Raw genomic sequence first — 19,836 nt, forward strand, 5'->3', positions numbered from 1 at the left:
AAAGGAGCTAGCACAAAGTATGGAGACCAACACTTCAGTGAAAGGCCTGAGGAGCTTAGTCTGTGGTGTGTCTCCAAAATAAGACTGAGAGGTGGTTTGATTATCTCCATTAGGGAGTAAACACCTGGTACCAAAAGAAAAAGCCTTTTGATATAGGGAAAGAAAGTGTAATGGGAAACCATAGCTGGAAACAGAAGACAAAGAGATTCAGAGGAGAAACACGATGGCTTGTTGAGGGCCTTGATTCCTGTTAGCACAAAATCTGATTCTGAGGCAGAAGTTCTGAGTGGCATTCATGCTCCCCATCTATCTCCTTGTGTAGAAAGTGTTTCAACAAGCTGAACCTTTGCTAGTGGATTATACATCCTGACTACCTGGAGATTACCCATTGCAGACAAACAAAAAGGAGCTGATTGTTACTAGCATTTTTAAAATCACACGCACTTAAAGTTATTCCATTTTCCTTATCATGAAGCAGGCCAGTGACACCATGTTTCTTTCTTCATCGTCTCTTCCTATCTTTCATAATCCAGAGAACAGCAAGAGCAGACAAACTGCTACCCTTGTGCTGCGAGTAAAACAGATAGGCAAATCCAAACAAAGTACCACAGACTTGTGTAAGCTTCCTCGTTCAGGAAAAAAGGACACAGCTACCCAGAGTGATCCCACCTATCCCATGGGCTTCGTCAAGGTATTGTCACCAGCTGGAGACTGTCCAAGCTAAAGTTGTAGACTATGAGACTGATGCACTTCCACCCCTATGCCAGGGGAGCACTCCAAGTACGTGCTGTGTTTCAGCCAGGCAGGACTGGGCGCAAGAAGCTTCTATGTGGAACAAAAGAGAAGAAGAAAGAGGCATCAACCAGGAATTTTAGGGATCGTACATCACGTGGCATGGCAAATCTTAACCTATTTTAGGTGCTGTAAACTGGTCCATAATCTCACCTGAATGGTGTCAAGAATGGTGAACTGGGACCTGTTCAGTCACCAACTTCTCACACCAGGGAAGGCAAAGCACAGCAAAGGGGCTCCAGTCTATGGAAAACCACATGTTCCCATGAAGGCACAGAGCCATACTCTGAGGCTTGAAGTCCCACTTAAGCCTATTTGCTTAGTCAGTGGAAAGGTGCCTTTGAAGGCCTCTGAGGAGCTATTCAAGAGCCAGACAAAAATGCTGAGTGGGAAGCCAAGGGCGTGGGGACTTCAGCCGAGGGAGCTTTCTAGCTTTGCTTGGTGTGAGGTATTAACAACCTCTGCCAGGAGTGGGGCCAGGCTCCCCCTCCTGCTGCTCTCAGCAAGGCAGGGCATGGCTCTGCAGAGTAGGTAGTGCGGTAGGAAAGGCTGCCGGGAGCCTTGGCCAGCAGGGACCATACATTTCCCCATCCTGCTTTGACAGAACTGTCCAGGGCTGGAGGCATCTTTCATTTCCCAGTTCTGTTTTTGCTGCAGAAGACACAGCTTCTTTCTATTTTTCTAGACTGGCTGATCCCAGCATGCTCCAAATCCATAAAGGGAAATAGGAAATGATTTTCTTAGTCCCTGAATTGACCCGTGGGTCTGATGATCCTGCTAAGCTCGGCAGTTTCTTTGCTGGCTTGAGGAGCACATGTTTATGCACCTGGGATCATGCAGCTTGAATTATTCTTTTAAACGTTTTCATAGAGAGTGGCAGTGTAACAGAAATCACTAAACAAAATGTACATTGTGTGTGACAGTTAGCAATGGGCCGGTTCACAGATTGTTAAGGGCTATTGAAAGTCATGCTTATGTTTTTCTTCTTTACCATTTTTCAAGGACAATTTGATTGCATTTCCCAGAAAGGTTAATATAAACAATCTGCTCCCCTCATTTTTATGAGAAGCATTTAAAAGTAAAACGTCCCGCTGTTACTTCACTATAGCCTATGTTATTGATGGCTGAGGATTCCCAAATAGATTCTGGATTTTTGCAGCTTTGCACATTTCTGGGAGAATCGCTTCAAAGTTCACTATCTCATCCTCCATCCACGGCAGCACTGAGAAAAGCACACATTTCTTCAAAGTTTCTTTGAACAAAGAAGGTCAGAACTCATGCCCTGAATTTCTGGTATCACCTCTGAAATAGTCATTTAAATAGCCTACCACAGTGGCAGAGAAGCAACCTCAGGCATCAGTTTGGCTCATCATTCATAGGTGCCAATTTTTGACATAAGATACTTGCCCTTTGGAAGTGGCTTTCCTTCTGCACCAAAAATAAAGTCACTCAAAGCAACTCACTCACACTGAGCCATCCCTGTCCTGTCCTGGTTTGCTCCCTGGCTCTGCCTTGCAGATTGCATTGGTAGGACCCCCTCTGCTGTCACCATCTCCCAGAATGTCCGCTGTGAGTTTAGAACCACAGATAGATTTTCCCATCTTGTCAGTATTTCTGGTTGACCTTTCAGGTTTATATTAATATTCAGTTTATTTGGATGCTTAGAGCAGCAGCTTGGACTAGGTTATCTCTAGAGGTTCCTGTAATTTTCACATCATCAAATGACCTTGCAACATTTTACATACCCACCAGCCACTCAACACATTCATCTGAACACCCAAATTGGATGTTATATTGGTTTTGTTGTATTTAACTGCAGGTGTGGTTTTTTTTCATGTACAACTTTGAAAATAGAGCTCAAATAGATAAAAATGTTCCCTCTCCCTAGTCAAGTGTAAAGGCTCCCCAGTGCTTTCTCACCCGTAATAATAACATGAACGTGTTGCATTAAACTGCACTGGTTGTATTTTCAGAACACATTCAGGTCTGTGTCCCGGCTGCTGGCCAAACCAGGGGACTGCTCTGACAGCTCAAACATCTGATACTGATATCAGTAGCAAACCTGTCACCAACCTGAGCAGGGCTAAGCTCTGGGGCATTTTTCTGTGTGCATGTACCCTACAACTACATCTATCCACCTTTCGCTGTAGCATGAGCTGAGGTATCCCTCAGTTTCTGTCAGAAATAGCTGTACACCAACTTGTCAGTTCCTACCACTGAAAAAGGGGATTTGCCCATGAGAAATGCGCAGATTTCGGAGCAACACAAAATGATCCTTCCACAATGTAAAATTTTAAGCTTCAGTTAAGTCTAGCAAATTGCTCTATTTTAAAACCAGCACTACTTTAAATGGATTGATTCATAAGGCATACATCTGTGACAAAGTCAGGACCTTCCCCTCTTGGGAAAGGCCAGGTCTGGGTTTTGCTCTCAGACCCACAGATGCACTTCCCATTTGCTTGCTTTTGCCAGTCCTTCACATTCAAACATATGCATACAGCACTTTCATTCAGATTTGCTGGGGCGTATTTGATCTCACGACTGTGGCCACTAGTGCATAACAAATATTTTGCCAGTTTCCATTAGATACTTGCTGGCTGCAGGTACGCAAATGCAACTGATCACTTTACATTAAAAATTTCAGTCTGGCAGGAACGTGTGTGCACGTAGGTGGATGGATGCCTGATCATGTGTATTTGAATGGGAACTTTTTTAGAAAAGAATGATGCTTGTAAAGCTAAAAAACCACAGATTCATAGAATCACAGAATAGTTAGGGTTGGAAAGGACCTTAAGATCATCAAGTTCCAACCCCCCTGCAGTGGGCAGGGACACCTCGCACTAAACCATGTCACCCAAGACTCCATTCAGCCTGGCCAAATACCCCAAACCAAACCCCATTCACTCACTACCACAGTGTTAAAGCAGCACTTATGACAAATCTCCAAGACAACAGGAAAATACAATAAAAATTCAACCCCAAAATATGCAGGGTGTTGAGTTAGCCAAGCAAGTGAGAGCCAAAAGCACTTCCACGTATGTGACTGATGGTGTTCCACAGTTCCAAGCTTGTTGCGATGGATCCCATGAGGACACCTCAGCAGGGAGCACCACATACGGATGTGCAGAAGAATATGAAGGGAACAGCAGGTTTTGCAGCAAATCTTCAGCAGGTGATAATGCTGCTTTGTATCTTTCCCTGACAGATCTGATTCTGAAGCACTCACTCCGGTGTTGTAGACAAATCTCTGGGAGAAAGCTGCAGAGCGCAGTTACTGAACCAACATGAGCCATTTCCCACGTGCCGTGCACAGTTCATGTGTAGGTGTGCACACAATATAACCATTTGCTCTTAGAGGCTCTGAGCATCTTTGGCAGTTGTGGGTTTATATCAGACCTAGGTTAGACAAATTTACCATTAAAACCTTTCACTAAAGGATTTACCAGGCCATTCATTCAGCTCTACAGTTTTCAGAAGTGACTAATGGTTTCTGATCCCTCTAACATTTTGGTGTGTGGCTTAATATACATAGTAAAAATCAAGTTTTCTGAAGAGTTGTGTTGGTGTTCTCTAACAACTAAGCTTCTAGAAAAGGAAACACCAAATTGAGAATCATTTTCCAAAATGTAACTCTCCAACATTTATAGAGCCTTCAAGCGGAGAAAGAGAAGATCTTACTTTATGCCAAGAAGATTATAGCCTACATACTACTGAGAAAGTCAAATACCTCTTGGTAAACATTCCCTATATAAGCAACATTTTCCAGAGTCTTTCATTCGCTGTATAAAAGCCCACAACAAGACAGCTAACATACCTAAAATATACTCCCAGCTCTTGCTCACAAATCATCTGGTTTAAAAGAGCACTCTCCAAGTATACTTCACAAAGTTTTCCATTTTGCCCTCCCAGGCAGCCTAGCAACATCACTGGCAATAAATAATGCTGCAAAGGAAATTCTGTGTCAACCAGGAGGGTTAAAAAAAAAAATCAACTGAAGAAAATGTACAAAAAAGTATAATTTATTGCCTCTTAGCATCTGCTTTTATCTGTATCCTTTTGAGAACAAATTAACAAGATCTGCGTATTCCCATATGTTTCATTCTGTGGAGTATCATGGTTGTGAAGGTACATGTTCTTTCAGTCCATAATAACAAACATATATGTTTGTTATACACTGGAGAATATAAGGATTATGTGTTGATGATACTTTTATAATATGATAAATCACTGCAAGAAAAAAAAAGGAAGTATTTAAAAGCCATAAAGACATGTTTTTTTTTTTCTTTTTGTCTACAGAAAGCAGCCTAAATCGCAGTGTTTCATGTATACTCTTCAGGTCATAAAAACAGCTGCTTTCAAAATGTAGATGATCCCCATATGCTTAAAGAAATCACCCTTTGAAGGTCAGTAATTAATTTACTTCAGTTTTTAACAGTTGTAAAATTAAATTTTAGTGTCAAAACCAGTATGAAAGTAACCTTTATTCTGAATAAAGCTTCCCCCCACCCCTTGGATATAGCCTGTACATTTATGTATGTATATATATAAAAGACTTCGGCAACTCAGCTGTAAATCCACTGAAATCTTTGAACTAAGTTCCAATAAACATAGGAAATACTAAAATCTGATCTGTATTTAGGGTGCAAAAAACCACATATTTCCCTCTAAATTAGTTGTGAACATATTTAAGCCAAATAAAACTTCCAGGGTAGTTTTGTTGGGTTTATTTTTTCCCTAAAAATATCTTTGATTTTACACCCTAATACTGATATAATTTCTATGCTAACAAGAGGGGGAAACAGTAATAATAAGCTTTACCAGGATTTTACATTCAATTCAATTGTCTTAAGTCAACCTCAAAGTATTGTTGAAACATGGCTATGAATGACTTAGATTATGGCAGTAGAAAATACCTATCTGAATTTAAAAATATGGAATGCATGAGCCAGAATCACAGCTCAGAATAGCTGGTAAAATTAATGTGATTGTACTGAATTACACCAGTTTGGGATCTGCATCGGAACAAAAAGTACTGGGGGGATGGTTTACTTGAGCCAGACACCAGTGGCAATCGCAAAGATAACATATTCCTAAGGGGGATGCAAGGGGGGCCTTTAATCATCTAAGACCTGTTTATGATGTTTTGTTAATAATCATTAATGCTGCTTGGTGCTTTTAGGTACTTAGGCATATTTCTGTGAAGCTATTAACATGAAATTAACATACAGTGTAAATTAATATATAGTGGTAGTGCCAATACAAATCAAGCAGAAAGCAGCATTAAGACCACCAAACTTATGAGATGGCTTTAAAAATCATAAAACTGGATTAAAAGAACGTACACAAGTCTTCATTTCTTTAATTTGTCTTCTGGTTTCTGGGGCTTAAGAGGATGTTCAACATTTCTGGGTTTTTCTGGGGGCTAAAAATAAGGTTTAAAAATTGGTGTGTTTGTGTGCATTTGTTTTTTTCCATAATGAAATCTGCTATCCTCAAAGAGTCACATACTTCCAAGAGCACGATAATTAAAAGTAGGACATGATGACAGTAATTGCTTGTAGATATCCTGAGTCCATCTGATTGAGTTCTGTGACAGGGTTGTTGAATATGACATTATAGCCAACAAATAATTTTTATTATGGAGAAGAAAATCAGCCATGCTCACAAAAGGCATCATAAGTGCTCAAGTAAAGCTTGATCATACACTATTGGAAACCACAATGATTCCCCCTCTCGTTAGTTATTCAAAATCAGAATCACCCAAAATCAGAATAAAGAATTACTTTAGCAGCTCTAGGAACAATATGCTTCGAGCTTTGAAATATGTGAGGCTTTTATTAAAGCAGATGAGTTAGGAATGCCATTAGAAAATTAGCCTGATACTTTGCTACTTTAACTTCTTAAAGCGTGGAGCTTTGAACTAAATCAAATCAGTTTGGTTCTGCTGAAATTGTGTGCTCTGGATTGGTATCTCGAAGTGTTTTTTTTTTCTGGAAATTTCATGTAAATAGTCCAGATGCCTACACAAAAGAGAGGCTAATTGAAAATATAACTTTCACCTAGAGAAACAGAATCAGATAGGTTGGAAAACACCTTTAAGATCATCAAGCCCAACCTTCATCCCAGGACTGACAGGATGACTTTCTGGACCACATGGACCACATGGCTGAGACGGGCCCCATCTCACAGACAGACGTTTTCTCAAAGCCTGCCCAAATCTGCCCAATTTGTGAAGCCCTTGAAAAAGATCGCTCTCGGCATGTGTGTGGAGCACGCTCGCTCAGTTTGGCAGCCACATCCCATCTGTGCCGAGCCCACACCAGCCGCTTGGTGGGCCGATGGCCAGGAAGCTGAACATCTGCCACTCACCCTGGTGCCCTGTCGCTTCACGGCTGCCTCCCTACGCTCTGCAGTTGGCATAGGCTTCCTACCCAGCGCCTACATATGGGGAGACTTGATATCACCTTCTCCTTAACCGCTCATCCTTCACTTTGCCACAAGTGCCATCATTCAGCTCATTGCTGTAAAGTAAGCTCCGCCTGAAAACCTCTGTCATGAGTTTAAAAGCTCTCCCTGGATGTTTTTTACTTGTGTGCAGCCATGCTGGGAATATGCAAGGAATAGAAAGGAGTCTTGCATTTGAGCCACTTGGCTGGGATTGAAGGTATCTGTGGGCTATCCTTAATCTGCCACATCTTTGGTGGCTCTGCTCCACAGGCCATGTCATACTGCCCCTCCTTTGCTTTCCCCTTGGATCACAGGACAGCCAACCAGTGGTATAGTCCCATGTACCTAGTTCCATGCCTGCTGCAAGCATAGATAAATGAAAATATGTAGTGGTTTTAAAGAAATACAAATATATTTATTGCAAGGGGTTTGTATATAATCTCCATGTGAACACCTGGAAGTAGATGTTTAGGATTCCTTAAAATTGTATGTGTATGGCAAGGGGGAGAGGGCAACTAGGATTCTGCAAGTACGCATCCAAAGACAGACAGAGACTTGTGTGCACACTCCCTGTCTGTGCTGGAGGGTGAACTATGATGGACACTGAGGAGACTGGTTAGAGAGGTAGGAGCAGCTCCTTTCCAAGTGTCCTCAGCATCATGCAGCAATGTGGGCCCAGAATAAAAAATACATGGTAGGCCAGAACTGAGGCAAACTTTATTAGAAGAAGGAATATATTCTATTAAACCATATATTAACACTGAAAACAAACCCAAACAAAACCAAGAGAACTTTCAGGTTTACAAGAGCCTCCACATATCTGACAGAAAGGTAACAGACTCACAAGTACAGGTTGGAAAGGATTATGCTAACTTGATTACTTTAATCAATAAGATGATAGTCTGATAGGAAAGGATGGTGGTGTTTCTACCTCTCCTTACACAGTCTACATTATATAGAACCATGACTACAGCATAGTATATGACATGCTGTGCATTTAAAATACATTTATACGAGGCTCCCACAGAACAGGGAAGCATCATGCAGAAGGAAGCAGGGAGTTTTTACACACATCCCAGAGGCAATAGCTGTCTTTGGGAAACTGACAATGTGTGAGTATATAAGTGTGTGGATCACCCAGGTGCTGCCCTGCAAACAGAGCAAGTTGTCCCATGCAAAATCAGACAAGGGAGTTGCCAGCTATAGAACCCTTTTTTTCCCCCTGCTTTACTTTTCCTGGTGATATTGACTCACCCAGGGCAGCAACAGACTCTTTACACCCAGCCGACTTCAAAACAGTTCCTATCTCAGATTACCAGAGTCTGCAGAATTCAGCTGCTTTGAGAGCAGTCAGAGGTCACTGCAAATCAGCAGTCTTTGAAAAGTAACCTGTCAAGACATCCACTTCTCATGGCTTACCACATCTATCTAAACATATCCATACACAAAATGGATGACGTCTCCTGCTGCCCTTTCGAATGCTTTAGTGTAAGACCTCTCTGTTTTCTCAGCCTTTGTACTGCTCTGATACACAGGGCCAGTCAGCATTTCCAATTAAAAGAGCAGGGGAAAAAAAGAGTGGGTAGATCTTCTTCCAGATGGCTTTGAAGAGGTATCAATCTGCTATAGAGATTCACAAGACTTCAGACAAGTAGATAAGCCAAGACTACGCATTAAAGCCAAAATCACAACATTACATCAAACCCAAATGTTTTTCAATATAGCAGTTACCACAGCGGTTTGGCTGACTGGAACGGTCACACTGAAAGTGTAAACTTAAACTAAAGAAAGTCAAGGACAATAATAGTAAGTTTTAATACTTTCCTATTATTCCTATTCTGTGTTAGTTGATCTTACCTTCAGTATCCCCTAACATTACCCAGCGAGTGTGCACTTGTATGCACACCCCTAAGTGTGGTCTATCCTGGAGAAAGGCAGGGTAAAGAGCTCAAGCCAGTGTGTTCCACCATTGCACGTAGCAGTTAAACAGCTGCACAGCTTCCTCCTTAGAATGGCCGCATCCTCTCCTGTCTGATCAGTTGATGCCAAGGCAGGAATGCCTCTTTGGGCACTGGGGTTTGCAGGTGAGACCTCTAGCAGACTGAGAATTCAACAGCATCCTGCATCAACATCTTTTGAGATGGCTGCTCTTGCCATGGTCACGGATAGGCTATGACATTCCCCAGCACAGGACAAGTGCTTTCTTATACTCCTGTGAGGACATTTCACAAAAAAAAAAGGTTTTCTGTACACACATACCAGACTGTGCATTTCCATACACATGCATTGTATAGCACAAATACAAATTTTTATATTTGGATAGAGAGCAGATTCTTATCTGCCAAATACCCCTCTCAGTGCAGAACTGGACATACGATTTTTGAGTACGTGGCCCTGATTGATAGTGACTTTGCCTACTGGAATGACATGGTGCTGGGGCAGTCCCAGCTTAGTGGCTTTGGGACAGTATCACATGGGTTGCCCCATCCAAGCATCACATTTCCCACACACAGTTACACCAACAGAGCTGAGGAGAAAATCCTCTGCGCAAAACCAGCACAGATATTTTGTGACCATCAGCATCGGTCAGTGAAAACACGAACAGGGAATGTCAGGGCAGGAGGGAGGAATTTGCAGACCTCGGCACTTTCCAAGCCGCGTCTGCACCCGCTGCTTCTGGTGAGATGCTGGGGGAGAGCTGCAGCAACCATACGAGCAGTGGGAGCCCAAGAGGCCGTGCCTGCCCCCAGGTTGCCCTCAGGGATCTCAGGGGGTGGGAAGGCTGATGCCTTGCTTCCCCGTGGTGAGGTGATTTTCCCCCTCCATGCAGGATGCTGCAGCCACTGGGGAGTTCCTGCTCCAGCAGTGAGGGCAAGGGGTGAAGGGGGTTGGTTGCTTTTGCAAACACAGTTAACCAAATGTTGATATTATGCTTAGCTGTTGTCTCCTTGTCACTAGTCACTTGCAGCTACAGGTCCAGATGTTAAAAATGCCATCACTAGGCAGAGCTGATGAACTCAGCTGTGATGCTCTTCTTCATTTTCAAGACACTCTCCAAGCTCATGGGACTGTGTCCGAGCATCTAGAAAAGGGAAGAGAACAGCTTTAGGTTTTACATGAAGTTCAGCTTGTTACCTAAATACTGGCAACTTACTTTGTTTGAGACATCCCAGGGTATCCAACCTATTCTCAAGAAGATCACAGTCTCCCAGAGGTTCTGTGCTGTATCAGGCAGCCCTGTGCAAACATCCCATTTTCTGCAGGGCATTTTGAATGGCCCTGGGCACCTGTGCTTCAGCAAATTATCTGAGTTGACAACATCCTTCTCTTGTCATCTAGCTGTCACATGGTGGTGGAGTGGTTGCCCAGGCACAGCAAAGCTCACAGGGAAAAGCTTAGTGATTTTATTGCAAGATACAAATGGAAAGAGTGTAATTCCCCTGGGAAGTATGCATTATATCACTTTGGATTTATAGCCTGTGCCTAAACTACAGGTGAGAAAAGTTGTCTGTTATCAACCCACTGAAAGATGGGCATCTCCCATCAGGAGGATACTCAGATACTCTAAAACATTTCTTTCTTCTTACTGATACTTCTGAAAAAAAGATTGAGGATCCAGATGATAAGAATAAGAATAGACAAGAACAGAGGTTATGTACTGTTTATTGCACAGTGATTTAAAACCAGTGAAGAAATTTGGTAATTTAAAATCACATTAAGAAAAAAAAGTGTTTTCCCTGCACCCAAATTACACCTGAAGGAAAATACTTATTTTTGGCACTTCAAGAAGTGCCTTGTAGCTCTCATTAAAGCTGGTTTTAGGTTCTTGTCTTAGATAAATTAGTTGGAGGAAATGTATAAACTGATAAATACAAATGTAGAAGGGAAACAAATTGCCTTAAAAGGAAGTTAGCTGGATTTTGTGACTTTATCTGAGGGCTGAGTGATTCCAGATGAAATCTCATCAAATCATTTTCTGGAAAGAGTAGCAGAGGATGGAGATCCATCAGGAGATGAAACAGAAAATCTCCAGTCTGATCAAACTCAGCTACTGGACATCAGGCCAGATCCACCAGCTCCAATTTGGTCCACATAGGCTCAAAGTGTCCCTAGAGAACTATGAGGCTCACCCCTCGGCTGTCTAATTTTTTGCCTAAATTGTGGAAGAGTTTAGACCAGCCACCAACAGCCCAACATGTTCTCAATAGCTGAAGGTTGGTTTTGCAGCTCCATTCTCTGGTTTACAGTGTTTCCCCTCAGACGACTATTCAAGAGACTGAAACATGGTCCTATGAATGTAACATCTGTGACAACTGCTGTTTGTCTTAAACACCACAAAACACAAGGTACCATACAAATATTATTCTCAAGAAATTAAACTGTTTGGCATAAATAGCAGTAAGAATCCATTCATGAGACATATACTAAGTCCCCTAAATTATCACGGTCTACAGAGAGAACCTGTTCCTAGGCTAGGGGATGTTGCCTTCAAAATGCCGACACTGACAGCCATATTGACACTTAAGCATTGACAGGGTTTCAGTAACCTCCAGACAGGCTATTTTCATCCCAGACTAACAGTGTCTGTTTGAGAATTAAAGAGACCTAGATAGACTTAGCACATGTGCTGCTCCACTGGGCTTTGAGGCTGATACAAGGACATCAGTAAGTGTCAGTGTGCTCCTGTGTCAAGATATATAAGACTATAGCTGTTCCATATCTTTGAAGACAGATCTTTTTCCCTTTGTTTTTCCATCTACTTGCCTAATCATCCATCTGTGAGAAGGGAGATATTATGAAGATACAAGTAATAGAGTAAAAGTTATGGCCTGTGTTATTCAAGAAGTCAGAGTCAGTGATCTAGTGGCCCCTCCTGGCCCTGAAATCTGGAGTCTCTGCTGACTGGCACCATCAATTCGCTCGCTGGAAAAGCCTGCAGGCCCAGGAAATTGGTTCATCTTTCACACTATCCTGCACTAATTGGCAATAATGAAGGTATGTGTCAGTTTTCACTGGATCATGTGTTTTAAAATAACTTCAGAGTAGTCCTAGCAGTACGGAAGCCATCAGCCCACAGACTGAAATGAGAGACCACTTTTATGTCATTTTGCCTCACTGTCAGTGACGATTCCTCATTTTCTAGATGAAAATTTCTTTCTGTAAGTCATCTTCCATTACAAGTCGAAGGTACAAATGCTCATATGTACCTATGCAAGACTCAGCCTCACAGAAAAGCCATTAAGTTCTCTGATTGATAGCTTATTATTAGCCCAAAATTATGAATATCATGTTTTATGGGCATTAAGTGATGTTAAATTGAATGCAAAGAGTAAGAAATAGAGTATCACCTAATCCTTCCTCGCCTAATACTGCACTGCCAGATTTACTTCACTCTACCAAGAGGAATTTTTCTCAGGGAAATAATTTGCAGCATGAGAGTTTTCCTTAGAAGGATGAGAGTGGGTGCAATGACCAACCTTGCCTACTCATAATCCTCTGTGCAAGGTCCCTATCACCAAGTATCAGTGCATTTGGCTATTCTCTGTTTCATACAGTGGATATCGAGAGCATGAAATTAAATTAGAGCTGCCTTCAGGTTAGCCTCAGACTTGCATAGACAGCTTTCTAGCCAGAACTAGAGTAACAGAAAACACAAGAGTGTAAGCCAATTAATTTCTTTACAAAGTGTGTACAACACTTCTTCCTCCACACCCTGTATGCTTTCTGCACTCTAAAGGAAAGGCCAAATGGGAAGTAACAAAAGCACCCTTGGGTACTAAGAAATTGGCTCATAAAATAACTACAGTAACAATGTCAATTATTAGCTGTACGGTACAAGATAAATATAAATGGACTATATCCCCAAACTAGCAAAATATGGGGAATCAATCTCAATAAAAAGAACTGTTAGGGTAAGCTATTTGGGAAGCAGATACAAGCCCTACCTGGCTTAGAAGCATTAGCCTGCCCTTCTCTGTAGTGATTTATGTCTTCTGCTGCCAGATGACACTCAGCTTTGCCGTGAGTGAGGCTTGGATGGAGGTATTTGTAACTCCCATCTGTAAGGTCCAGAAGTGTTATAACTTCTGTGAAGGAAAAATGTACAAATCTCTGTATTTCTGCTAAAAGACTCTGCTAAAACAGAAATTAAACATAACTGCAAGACAGTGAGTTACGCTAGAAACAAACCTGATCAGGCATTTCTCACAGTGGCTGGCATCATCCTCTGCTGACAGTGCCATACTCAGAAAGCTGATCTCCAAACCCATTGTGGGAAGTACAGATGTTATCACAGTGCAAAAGTGTGAGTATTCTGATTTTTAACTAATCTTTTCCCTCTGGGAAAATTAAAATGCTGGGGTTTTTTGTTTGTTGCTTTTTTTGTTTTCTTTTCTCTTAGTTTGGAACTATACGAACAGGCCTATTTTTTGAAAGGGGAGATAATGGAGGAGTTGCACCAAAGCTGTTTTCATTGCAGATCAACTCATCATTGATCTGTGCTTGTTTGGGCTGCTATGGCACCTCACTGGTCTCGTCCCTCAAACGTAGAATCATAGAATAGTTAGGGTTGGGAAAGACCTCAAGATCATCTAGTTCCAACCTCTCTGCCATGGGCAGGGACACCACACACTAAATCACGTCACCAAAGACTGCCCAACCTGGCCTTGAACACCGCCAGGGATGGAGCATTTACCATGTCTTTGGGCAAAACTGGAGAAAGAACACACAGGGATGCCACATCACCCTTTTACTCGCCTCCCCAGCCAGACTAGATCTCACATGCCAGCTGTAGTCTCTGCTTAATCTGCTGTGGAGTGGCTTGAGAAATGACTAGCCAGAGTGCAGAATGGAACACAAATACTCACTGGGAGACCTGCTGAAAGATAACATAAGTCACCTCATTTCTTGTTCTTTATGACACAGTGAAAGGTCCATAAGCTTCTGTTTGAGTTCACATCCCAGTTACTATTTTTCTAATCACACAGTATCACAGTATCACAGTATGTTAGAGATTGGAAGGGACCTCGAAAGATCATCTAGTCCAATCCCCCTGCCGGAGCAGGAACACCTAGATAATGTTACACAGGAATGCGTCCAGGCGGGTTTTGAATGTCTCCAGGGAAGGAGACTCCACAACCTCCCTGGATCACTTTTGGATGATGTCATGGGTAAAAAATATGTGAGTGACTGAAATTAAACAGAAGGCTAGGCGATGTTCCTTACAGCATTATTACATTACTAGAGAGGGAGAGGGAACACAGAGGGCTTTTTCTTTTATCACCTGTGGTATACTTACTTTTCAAGACAGGAAGGTCAGCTTTTGCACAGCATTCTGCTATGCGGGCCTCTTTCAAGGCATTAAAACACACCTAGCAGTGCATCCTCTGGGCCCTTCTGGTGAGCTCTTCCTTGCTTTCCAAGGTCCTTGGAACAGAGATTCATTAGCCAGCATCCCAACACTGCATGAAAATGGTCACCACAGACTCAACTTGAATTGTTTGCCCAGTGCAGCTATTAAAAAACAGTATGTTAAATTGTATTACTAGAGAAACACTTAAACATGTCAGTTGTTCTAATTTTTCGGGGGGGAGGGGGAATATATTTTAAAGAAGGTACATAAAGCACATTAAACCTGATTTTAACCAGATGGCTTTTCAGGATCAGGTAATTGTTATGATCAAGACAGTACATTTCTGAGGCACCTCAAGGACAATTTCTGTTCCAAGTACAACCAAATTGTGTAGAAACAGAAGGCACTATCTGTGGCAGGTGAAATTCACAACTCTTTTACTTTATTACTATGATGCAATGCTGACTTAAGGTAAGTATAATGATGAAAATTATGATTTAAGAACATAACCCCAGTTATATTAAAATAAAATAATAATATCATTAACAAAGAGCCACTTCTGAAGAGCACTTTTCATTCACAACCAATTTTCCTGTTCCAAGCAAAAGTCTGTCCTAATCACAGTGAGAGTCGATACAGTACTTTTTGACTTGAGGCAAAGGCACACCAGTTCTTGACAGTTTCTGCAGATGCTCTGTCCTTCTGCAAAAAAAGCCCTTCGGTGTTTTCACAGGGTGGTTTGCAAAAGGATTTCATGTCACAGCTGTTAGGTAAAGTATAAATTTCCTCAGTGGAATGCAGTCATCCTCTACAGCAATGTAGTTCTCCTTTTTATGCATGAAATGTATCTCCAACTTGATCCAAAACAGTCAATGGCTTGAGGGAGTGCTCTGTACATGGCAGAAGCTTCCCATTTTCTGTGTTGCATTTTTAAAGCTCTGCAGACGTTTTACCACAGGGCTCTGGCATGTGAAGTGAGTTTGTGGCTTAGCTGGGTTTGTTATTTCAACCACTTAACAGCAAGGCTGAACAAAGTCACCAGTGTCTCCCCTTGAGAAGACAACTCTGATCAGACCCCCAGTCTCGTACATGCCATTTCATGGACTAACAGTCTAGAAGAAACAGTCACAGGAAAACCAAAAGCTTCATCTTGCCTATAGCCAGCAGTCTGTACAGACTGTGGGGTGCTGGACAGTGCTCTCCAGAGGACCATGGTTTGCCTGCCCTGTTCTCACACATTGCTCTTGGCCATGCTCAGAGGAAGACCACCAAACAGACCAGACACTCCTATGCCCCTACAATCATTTCTGTGTTCTGATGGGAACTGAGCTTACTCAGAGCACATCACTAAGTACTGGCACATGCTGGTCATAGCACATCTGTATGTCTCAGTTCCACAGGTCTCATGAACCAACAAGGATGAGAGGTTTCTGAACAAGCTTCTCCTCTCTTCTCTCTCTGTGAGCCTTGTCCCTCCATCTTCCTTTCTTTTCATTAACTCTGAGAATGTTTTGTAAACATATTGCTTTAACAGCAGGAATGGTTTTTTACATGTTACTCCCAGTTTCCAGCTATGGTAACAATGTGATTTGCCTTGGCAAAGTGGCCCCAGAGGTGAATGTCATAGGCACTGGAAGCCCCATGGCTTCAAACCACAGCCAGACCTGAAGGGACTAAAATGCTAACTCCATCCTAAAGGCACATTTGCTAAGGCTAAGTCAGACAAACCAGGTCTTCTTCTCAGTGCATAGAGACAAAAGAGAGTCTTAAGTCTCAGGGAACAACATTTCTATGAGAAAAACAGGGGGAATAGTGCAGAGAGTTCACATCTGTGACTGCTAAACTATTTTGCAACGAACCTCACACAGAATATAATCAATACAAACTTCAACCCATATCCATAGCACCCATTCCAGAAAACATTTTTTCATTAAAAAAAAACATAAAGTTAGAATTCTTTTGGTAAGAATACTCTTAGAAGGTACCAGAATTAATGCTGAGATGTGGCTGCAGCATGGCTTAATTTTTTGTGTTGTATGGGTAATAAATTGCTCTTTCTACTTTGGAACATAGATTTATTTGCTAAACACCTTCATATCCATTCAAGTCACACACTACCGCAAGGATCTTAAACATAACAAATATTTATAATTTAAGTCATATCCTACAAACCAGATTATACTGCTTTTATGCCTAAGCATGAACTAAAAAAGACCAAAATACTTTGATGAAATAAAAGTTACAGGGATGTAGTGAATGTTCTGAAGTTTTATAAGCTTACAAAGAAAGAGAAAAAAGACTCAAAGTGTAAAAACATCTTGTCGATATAGTAGCCAAGTTAAACCAGACGCTGCAAGGGTAACTTACCATTAGAAATCCCAGAGGTGGTTCTATTTACCAGGGAAGGGATGGAAGGGGTAAGGGAAATTAATATTAATTGGGTTTATTTAACTTGGCCATTGGCCACAAAGTTCAGATAAAGTGCATTTCCCAGCCAACTCTCGTACATGTAAAATTTCACCAAGTCAGATGTAACTTATTATGTGTTTTGTCACTTCAACACAAAAAAGAAAGGGCAAAGCTGTACAAAGGAATGGTTTCCCTGCTTCTTTTGGCCATATTAGATGCTTTCATTGTGTAAACATACCTGTAAGAAATATTTTTGTAACAACCCTCCCATTGGCCGTTCAAAATGAAAACTGCAAACATGGCATTCTGACTTCCCTTCTCTGTAACTCAAGGATCTGAGCAAAAGCAAATTCTCCATAGACCTTAATACAGCAGAACCAGGTTTCTTTTCTGTATAGTATTTTAAAAACCTTCTATGATTGTTGGGCTATGTTGGCTAATAGGTGAAGTGGAACCCTTTGAGCAGAGTGCTCACCCTTTGGACTCACAAACTGCTGCTGAGCTTGTACACATTTCTTGTGGTCAATCAGAAAAAGCTGCACTGCCGCTAATGAGACATTCCAAGATCATGAGAAAACAAGGCTAAAATCAGTGTGGCAGATGATAACGCAAATTTCCAGTACAGCAGAAGGATGGGATGGGATGGGATGGGATGGGATGGGATGGGATGGGTGCTCGTGATTCCACTGGTCCTGTAGCTGGCATCAGTACACTGTCTGCTGCATAGGTGCTATCTCTAATCAAAAGATGGGAAAGCTCTCTTCCAGACTTGCGCTGTAGACTAGTTACTAAGCTTTCTGCTGCCAAAAGGATATAAGCTTTGGGGGAGCTGCTTATTTTTATGGTAGTTCTCAGAATGTATACAGCAGTGATACGCTGGAACTTTCTTCTCTTCCCTTTAAATTGGTTTCTTGTCACTTTTATGGGACAGAATTTATTTGGCACTTTGAAAAAATGCAAAAATATCTCCATGCTGGTGCCCTCGTTACACTGCACTGTGTCTTATCTCCTGATTTCATTTTTCCACGTATGTTCTTGAAGTGCGGTGCCAGTGGGAAGCTGCACTCGTGATATAGAGGCTTTTTAGGGATGAAAAAGCCCCTGTGTAAGACAAAAAACTGCTGTTTGTTGTCTGAGAGTGCTCTCAAGAAAACCTTGGCAAGAAACTTGCTCAGAGAGCATGAGAAGAGCAGGTCAAGCTGAGGAACATCCGAGCAGCAGTGGAATGCATGGGGTGAAGTTACATCTCCAGCAAGCCGGCCTTCAGTGCAGAGTCGCAGTATGTTCACCCATGATAGCTTCTCTGCTTTTCACCTACTGCAGGAATCCTTTCCCTGCACCATCTCCTGAAAAGGTACAACCCAGCTGCCTCATTTACTCAGTGAACACATTTGGCATCCAAAGAGGTCGGACGACAAAGTTTCACTAGCTGCATTTGCTCAAGCAAGGGCATTTGGCTGTTGGTCCACTCTGCTCTGCAGGGCCTTCTGTTAGCCTGCTTGTTGATCTGGCCTTGTTACGTTTCAGACTGTTGGAACCATGACTCACAATTTCCTTTCAAAAGGGAGGAAAAAGGAAAACAAAACACAGCAAGCTTGCTGCTCTTGTACTTGATATACAAGGACTGAGCTGCCCTTTCTCAGGAAAGAGAAATGTCTTTCATGCATGGATCTTGATCCAGTTTTCAGTCAACCAGTGGCCAGATAACAAATATCATGGTACCTGGCAATACCTGGCAGCTTTGTTGGCAGCATCAGCTACTCCCTGGCTTCTAGAGGCACCTTTGGCTAAAACCAGCTCATGTGGCTGGTTTGCAAAACATCTTCCACCCAAAGTTTACCTAAAACTTTCCCAACATGAAACCACTGTTTTCAAAGCAGGAAGGGTGAAAGAAGAGGTCTGAGATTAAGTTCCCGTGCCCTTGGTTAGATGTCTGATTAGGCATATGACTTTCCAAGTGGACAGAACTAACCATGTTCCCAGATCCAGTGAGACCTGTTCAGTCTCAAGAAGCCCATCTGCTAATTCACGGACTCTTGAGGACTTGCCTGGAGGAGAAAGGGAGATGTCTTGCTGGCTATCCCCTGGAAATGAGATAAGGGATGTGAATTGGGGAAGGTGGTTAATCCAGGCCAAATCCAGGGAATGGATTATGACAAGAAGATTTCTGCTGAGGCAGGAGGCAGAGGACCTGTTGGAATTCACTGCCTGACAGCATCTGTCATGGTAGTTATCAGCTGTCTCAAGACCTTCACTAAAAGGCAGCAGGTTTACTGCAGTGTCCCTCCTTGTGATGCCACTGAAACCTCATTCCTCTTCCCACTCTACCCTCCCTGTACCTCTTCAGCTGTGTCTCTGCTCCTCAGTGCACACTGTGCTAACACCAGAGGTGTAAGCAGGAACACAGTGGTGGGACAAGGTCCTCATGTCCCAGCAAGGCACAAGGAGGATAGCTTGAGAAGCATTGCTGCTCATGAAAGGAAGGGCAGAAAAGCACACCAATTTTAGACATCTCACTCTAATTGCAGGTACCCAGGTGCATGAGGCACAGACTGCATCAGCATACTCATTCCACCAGTGCGACACAGAAATGCAGACAAGAAATGGCTGTGATCAGGTCACATGGAGTAAGGGGACAAGAAGAGAGTCCAGGTGAACCCAGCTCCATCCATGCTGCAGCCACCAGGGATAACATGGGAAATGGGCACTCTTGTTGCTTAGCCTTCCCTGTGACCAGAAAACTGCAATCTACAGCAGGCTCAGCCTGGCACCTCTCACACCTGCTGACTCTTCAGGTTCAGAAAGATATTTAAGCACATGCTCATTCCTAAACACAG

The sequence above is a fragment of the Pezoporus wallicus genome, unplaced genomic scaffold (genome assembly GCF_028554395.1).
Source record: "Pezoporus wallicus isolate ANWC-B61680 ecotype Strahan unplaced genomic scaffold, APGP_CSIRO_Pwel_v1 contig_9789, whole genome shotgun sequence".
Taxonomy (NCBI): Eukaryota; Metazoa; Chordata; class Aves; order Psittaciformes; family Psittacidae; genus Pezoporus; species Pezoporus wallicus.